The 7395-nt window shown below is 38.5% G+C and overlaps 2 protein-coding genes across 2 annotated transcripts in view; one reads left to right on the forward strand and one right to left on the reverse strand.

Moving 5' to 3' along the window:
• LOC117117538 (MAM and LDL-receptor class A domain-containing protein 1-like) overlaps positions 1-7395 on the reverse strand; it is a gene marked incomplete at its 3' end in the record, with an annotated part of 28710 nt that overhangs the window by 5512 nt on the left and 15803 nt on the right. The gene's annotated exons all lie outside the window — the stretch shown is intronic.
• The window catches only part of LOC117117539 (aurora kinase B-like), a 15786-nt gene continuing 10873 nt past the window's right edge, over positions 2483-7395 (forward strand). Inside the window, exon 1 of the mRNA XM_033261855.1 lies at positions 2483-2580. The gene's annotated coding sequence lies outside the window, so the exon portion shown is untranslated. The remainder of the gene's footprint in view (positions 2581-7395) is intronic.

Here is a 7395-nt window from a genome sequence, read left to right on the forward strand (position 1 = left end):
TTAATTACTTTTTATTTCTTCAAAATTCAATTTTTTCCCCTCTTGAAAATGATTTAATGAATCAATGAAATCCGAAGAAAAAGGGTGTCGGGGTTACCCCAGAAATATTTCGATTTCTAGAATGCGGGAAATGAGCTTTCCTGACTTCTGAAATGTCTTTTAAATGACTTTTTAAGTTCTTTAAAATTTAAGGTTTTTCCCTCTTGAAAACGATCAGGTAAATTTTTCTTATTTTATGCGTGTATACATACATAAATAAATGAGTAGTTGCACGCCTATTCTTTTTTCCATGAATCGATAAATCCCAAGAAAGAAAGGGTGGTCCGGGGATTATCCCCTGGGAAAATTTTGATTCCTAGATGGCAGGAAATAAGCTTTCCCGACACTGGAAGTGTGTTTTAATGACGTTCTTCAAAATTCGTGTATACATACATAAATAAATGAGTAGATGCACGCCTATTCTGTGTCAAAATTCTAATTTTCTTATTGTAACATAAAAAAATAAAAAAAATTCAGCTCACGGGTCTTGAAAAGTTAGGTCTAGAATTTTTTTTTCTTTTTTTTTTTGTTGGCCAAGGGAGGGGTCAGGACCCATTACCCCCTCCCCCAGATCCGCCAATGTGAATCGCGAGAAAATTTAACTCGGTTGAGGACTGGATAAACATTCTCTTTCCCATCCTTCGCCTCTTTCCCTCTTTCATTTCTTTCCAATCATACACTGCATTTCTTTCCAATCTAAACACTGTGGGTGAAAGTTTTTTTCCAAAAAAATAGGGGGAGGGGCGTACGCCCCTTACATATAATCCCCATTCTAATATTTAACAAAGGGCCCAGAAATCAATTAAGCCAATCAGCTGTTGAATGTATAGATCTCAAGTCACTCACCCCAATGGCAATAAATAGTGCTTTATTTAGGCTAGCTAGGCTAGGGTAGGCCTAGCCTAGCCTAGATGAGACCCTAGCGCCCCGCCTAGGGCCTAGGCTAGCCTACCTACAGCATTGAAGATCACCTGTGTTTAATTATTGAATATAAAAGTTCTATTGAATTAAAGTATGTTGAATTAAAATGTTTTACCAGATTGAACGATCAAACTATCATCTGAGAGAGATAACGTTACATGCCATCCTGTAATGTTGGTGAATGTCTAGGGGATCATCTTAATAATTCAACACTCACTGCATGTTGAGAGCTGAAAACTAGCTACAGTCTACTTTTGGGCTGTGATACCTTCTGTGCAGGGATCATCTAAAAAATTCCGTTTTTTTTTTTAACTTAAAGAAAATGGTTTTTCTTGCAAATTTTTCACTAGACAACCGGGCAACATGAGTATAATAAATAGGCTAGCCCGGAGCGGGTTTTTTTTTGTGATATAAGGGGGAGTGCGCGTCGCAGGCACCCCCCCCCCTAAATTCGCCCCTGTGGCATGTGCGATAACTGGCCTAAAATAAAATTTTATTTTTATTTTAAATCATCATTATTGCATGGCGGGCAGCAGGTTCGCTAAACAAGGTATAAAAGGTCTCACCTAACACTAAGCTTGTGATGTGCTGTACTTCTTGACAGCAAATGATAGAGTTTATGTAAAGTTTTTTATATTTTTCTGAAATATCATTAACATAATTGAACGCAACCTGTCCTCCAGTCATGGTAACTCTAGAATTTTACATGCTAAATGTAAGGGATAAATGGGGCTATTATTCCAACAGCAAAATGTTGGATGACAACGACTATACATGAATAGTGAAACATAAAAATGCTATTCAACCAAACATAACTATGATTACACAGGATACAATTAGACTGGGTTCCAGTCCATAATCTTTGTTTTTAAATCTATTTTGACACCAATGGCGTTCCATATTACCTATTTGCTTGGCGTTTCATAGTACACTTTTTCTTGGATTAGTTTCTCGCATAGAGCTATTAAACAACTAGAGTGCTGACAAGATGGCGCAGCAATGCAGAGTTATGTATGTGTACCATCCAAGATGGCCGTCGTAGTAAAGCGCCACCTTCAGGCTTAGTATACATATTATTACATATTAATAAGCCCTCTGACCGACTATTATTTCATTAATGATAATGAGTAATAGTAATAACAATTTATTAAACTATTGTAGCCCAAACGAGGCCAAGTGAAGCATCTTATTAAAAAATAAAGTACCAAGGAATAAAAATAAAAATCGTATACATTCTTATTATACCTCTATGGTTTCTCGATATATACCGTCGCTGGTGGCGCTCTCCAAAATTAACTAATACTAGGAAAACCTATAATTAGAGACTTGTGGCAAGTCTAAGGATACAATGTACTATGCATTATCTTTTGAAATTGGCATACAACTAAATCAATACTGCAGAGTTTCGATTAACATACTGCAAACATATTTGCTAATTTATCACGCTATAGATCACACAAATCAGTAGTTCCTTGAAGAACACCCCTATGCCAAAAATAGAATCGTCGGATTTTCCCGCTCTCGTTGCCCAACGCCTAGGCCAGGTACTCATTCCTTTGTTTGTCAGATGTACTCGAATTATTAGAAAAGGTTTTTACTGGTGCTGTGTTTGCTTAACTGGTAGGTCTTATATTGATTACACTAAAATTTTAGTCAATTTTTGGTTTATTTATGGCAGACAGACCATGTACAGGGATGTAGCCAGTGAAAATTAAGGGTGGGTATTAAAATTTTAAGGGTGGGTGCTGAATCTTGTGAGTATTTTTTCGCGTAGCGCCAACCGCATGAACAGTTAGTAGATGGGGGGGGGGAGGGGTGGTAATGGTAATTATGACTTACTTTGTTTGGTTTAAATAAAGAGGTAAGTATACTGTGAGATGAGTGCAAATATTAAATTTTACTAAAATCACTGTTCTTTTATTGACTGAAATTAACTTGTAAGTTGTAAGTTTTCTTTAATTTCTGTGTGTTAAGTTTATTTGTTATATTTTCATCTCGTATTTTTCATACGCAAATTTGATCCCTGAATAAGAAGGGTGGTATATTATGCACCTGTCAAACCTAGGCCTAGCTTTTTTCAAGAAATCATCGCACCACACGCACTGGCTGCCGCTAGCCTAGTCTCAGAAAACAACTAGGCCTAGCCTCCTAGAGTATTCTTACAACAAACACATTCGAATCGAAGGTGCAGGAAAAAAAGACATAAATAGAACGATCGATTTATTGTTGTATGTGTTATATTGCAAGAATTTTAAGTACAATAATGTAAAAAAAATCGTTATTTGTTTAATTTCAAAACACATTTTCGATTAACAAATCACAAATATTCAGCGTCTATCAACACACGCATGATGCTCCGATCGAGATTGACGGCGGTAGCTCGAGATTGGACTCCATTCACCAGACGTTTTCGATTGTGAATTATTTATTTATGCAGTATTGAATAAAGAAGTTAATAATAAAAAATAAATACAATGTTTTAAAAAGCGTTGTTGTTTATTTATTATAAAGAAACAATACTGATAATAATGTTCATATCTTTGGTTGATCAAATATGAATTAGCAGGAGTTAATAAAGTGTTTACAGTATTGTATGTATTTGTTTATCTGCGTCTGCGTGTTCTGGAGGTCTGATGCACTACATGGGAAAACCCAGAGAGTTAAAAATAGTCGTAGCGTGGGAAATAGTTGTTAATCATCGTGTGGGAAACAATGAGACAATGCATTTTGTGTATAAATATGGTCCGAATACATCATGTTCCGATGTAACAAACAGTATAATTATGATATCAAACAGAATTAAAATTTTATACTTAATTTATCGCGCTTTGAGGTATTTATGTGTGCCTTAGTCCAACTTAATGCGACGATTTTTCTTACTGGCCCAAGCCTCTACAGCTTTCTTAAATGGGTATTCATTTAGTGTTGGGCCTTCAATCACGATTCTCATGATCGCATCTAATGTTTCTTCCTTCATTCTATTTCTGTCTCTTATACATGTTTTTATTAGTTTCATTTGGGAAAAGTCGCGTTCTACGTCGGCAGTGTGCGGTGGGATTGTCCTGTATGATTCAGCTAGTCCTGCAATGTTTGGATACAGCTGTCTCATTGGATTTGTACTCAATAACTTTACTACTTCGCTGCTTGTTTTTGTAGCATAGTGGTCGATGATATATTGCTTAAGTTCCAACCATTCTTGATTCAAGGCCTGCTTGTCGGCACATCCAAACCTAGATCCTAGTAGGTCAATGTCATCTACCCCGTAATTCGCCGCGTCCGTTGCCAAAAGTCGATGTGGCTGAAATACATTGTTTAATGACGCGAAAATATCTCCTCGATGTTACGCGAAAGGTTGTCTAAGAAGGGGACCTTCACATTTCTAACGAAGTTCTCCTTAGCCTGATCTTCTGTGCTAATTCGTCTCCCAAAGTGTACTGAAATATCTGCTTGTCTAAGCTGTTCGATTACATTAGGCAAGTCTCCCATGTTATCCCATTCTTCGTTTTTCAGTCTGTCCAAAACGTTTTGGGCTGATACTACGAGAGTAGCAACATGAGCATAGTCAAGCTCCCTGGCTTGAAATGCCTGAGATAATCGGTTAATTACCGGCAGTGTGTCACAAAATAGCATTAGCGTCGCCAAGAATCTATATTCTGTGATCATTTTTGTAGAGACCAGAAGCAGTAGCGTCTCCTCTTTCTTCGGCCTCTCGTTCAAGACTCGTTAGGATGCTTGAAATAATTTTCTTAATTCTCAATGCACAATTTCCGATGCTAAGCCACCTAGTGGAAGAGGGCTGGAGGACTTTTAGTTCTTCTTCTTCCAATAGTCTATGGATTTCGGCAAGTCCTGCTGTCCGCACTGCGCTATTGTCATAAAAATCGTACAGTTGGCGCATTATCCCTTTAAATTTTTTCACGTACTCTACCTTGTCACCCGCTTGGGATGCCGCTAAATTTAGTTTATGTGCTGCACAGTGACACCCTACTGCTTTCATTTTTACCTCAGCATCCCTCTGCCTCTGCGTCTGTTCGTCCGTGATTAGCTTCACTGCGCCATTGTTCTTACCAGTCATAACGCTTGCACCGTCGGTTCCAATTGCACAAAGCTTATGAAGTGAAAGGCCCTTTTCATTTGCAAAAGTTATTACATTTCTTGCAATGTTTTGTCCACTTAATCTATTGACAGCTGCTCCGTCAATTCTTCCCAGGGCAAGAGGTTCGATGATTTTAAGAAATTTGACGTGAATATTCCCATCTTCTGTTAAATATCTTCCTCGAACAATCATTTGTTCTCTAACGGAAACGTCCGTTGTTTCATCAAATAGTAATGCAAATGTGTTTGCAGCTTTCATTCCGTCCAAGATGTCTTGTTCGATTACTTCAGACAATGTTATAAGCATTTCTTGTATTGAACTGCGACTGGTATAAGCTGGTCTGGTAGTTCAACAGAGGTGTAAAGTTCGTTGTGTGCGCTATTCTCTGTTTGGCTAAATGATAATGACAGGCAAATAGCTTAACCATTTCTTTCAAATTTATGGCCGGTAATATGGATTCCGCTATCTCCGGTTGTGTAGTTACCTGTATAACATCAGCTTGCACTGCACTCCTGTGCGATTCTGCTCTTTCGTGTTGCTTTACACTTTCAAGTCGAAGTCGTTTGCATGGTGCTCTGTTCCAAGTTAATACTCCACGTGGTGTCATATTATGCTTCTGGCATAACAAGCAGAACATGCCCTCTCCTTCCAGCATTACTAACCATTTGCGTTTCTTCTTCCACGAAGGATCAAAATGATCGGCATGTTTACCCTCACTCTTCGCAGGTCGGCTGTGGGGTGCGGTGGCAGTTGTCGTCTGTGGTTGATCACTAATAATCGGTGGAGTCAAAATAGGCGGTGTTGGGGGGGGGCGGTAGCGGTTGTCGTTGGTTGATCGATCGGTGTGGTTAACATTAAATCACTAGACGGTTGTTGGGGGCGGTAGCGCTGGTCGTTGGTTGATTGATGGTAGTAGGTGATAATAAGACAGGCCCTATGATTGGATCCGTGGTGACACATATGATCGGATCTTCGGGTGCTCGTTTGTCAGGGACGGAAGCGGTTGTCGTTGGTTCATTGGATCGTGGTGTTGGAATAGAATCGTCAGGCGGTGTTCGGTTGTCGGGGACGGTCTCATTTTCTGTAAAATTAACCAAATCAACTAAGTGTTTTTTAAACAGTTTCGATTTATAATGTTTTATAATTCAATCAGATTCAATATATATGCGTCACTTTACAAATATACGCAGGGGCGGGTTTTACCAGTTCCCCGCAAATATCCTATTAGACACCGCGACACTGATACAGTGCATAACCATCTAAATCTACTTGTGTACTTAAATAACTGTTTATAAAAAGAATACAGTAATGCCTGTGTCGTAATTGTTTATTGGTCAGCGGCGCCTAATCGAAGATTTACGTTATCCTATGTTATTAGGCCTTAGTACAGTAAAAAAGTTTTCTAACAATTACAGTAACAGAATGTTACGGTACGAAACACGATTGAAATCTTTCAAACGTATTGATATCCCTACTACTAAATGCATCACTCACGGCGCCGGGAAATTGACACGGTATCATGTCTAACTTTTGAATGTAGGCTTAACTTACAGTATAATTTTGAATTAAAATTGAAGATTGCTTTTTAAAAGTAACTACATCCGTAAATAATAATAAATATCTATTTAATAATTATTAATAAGGTGCGTTTACTTACCGTTTTTCGAGAAATATGAAAAAATATTTTTTCTTTGTTGAGATTGCTTTGCTTTCTTGGATGACATTTTGAAGACTAAATCATGAAATGAGGGAACCAGGGATTACAGTTGTCTATTTAAACAACCAAAACTAAAACAATTGACAATCATCTACTGACAACTCGGGAAAATAATCTACGAAAGGTACCGCGAGAAGATAACCGTTGCGCGGTACTACAAAGGCTAAAGCACTTTTCAAAGCCGAAACGCCTTTGTTTAACCATAGCACCGCTAAAGGCCAACTCAGACAGCGTCGGCCGACGCAACCCGACCCGATTTATCGTCGGGGACAGTCTTAAGCCGTCGTGAGAAATATTAAGCATGTTTAATATTCTACTACGCGACTGCCCCCGACGCACACCATCGCGTCTGCGTTTAACTCACACAGACCCGACGCGACAACAAATCGCGTCGGGCTGCGTCGTACGACGCTGTCTGAGTTGGCCTTAAAAGAGAACTAGCAAAATGATTTTTTGTTCTAGAGGGGAATTTTAATATGCCATTAATAAGAGAGTAAACCTTAAAATCGTTTTTTGGCAATTTCTTATGAAGTTATAGGCCATTATATACTATTTAATCGTGACGTCACTGGCGAAAAATGTAACAAAAGATCGTGCAAATAAAACCGCGTAGGGTATCCGC

Source organism: Anneissia japonica, unplaced genomic scaffold, assembly GCF_011630105.1.
Source record: "Anneissia japonica isolate Jap-2015-1 unplaced genomic scaffold, ASM1163010v1 scaffold4504_len55895_cov133, whole genome shotgun sequence".
NCBI lineage: Eukaryota > Metazoa > Echinodermata > Crinoidea > Comatulida > Comatulidae > Anneissia > Anneissia japonica.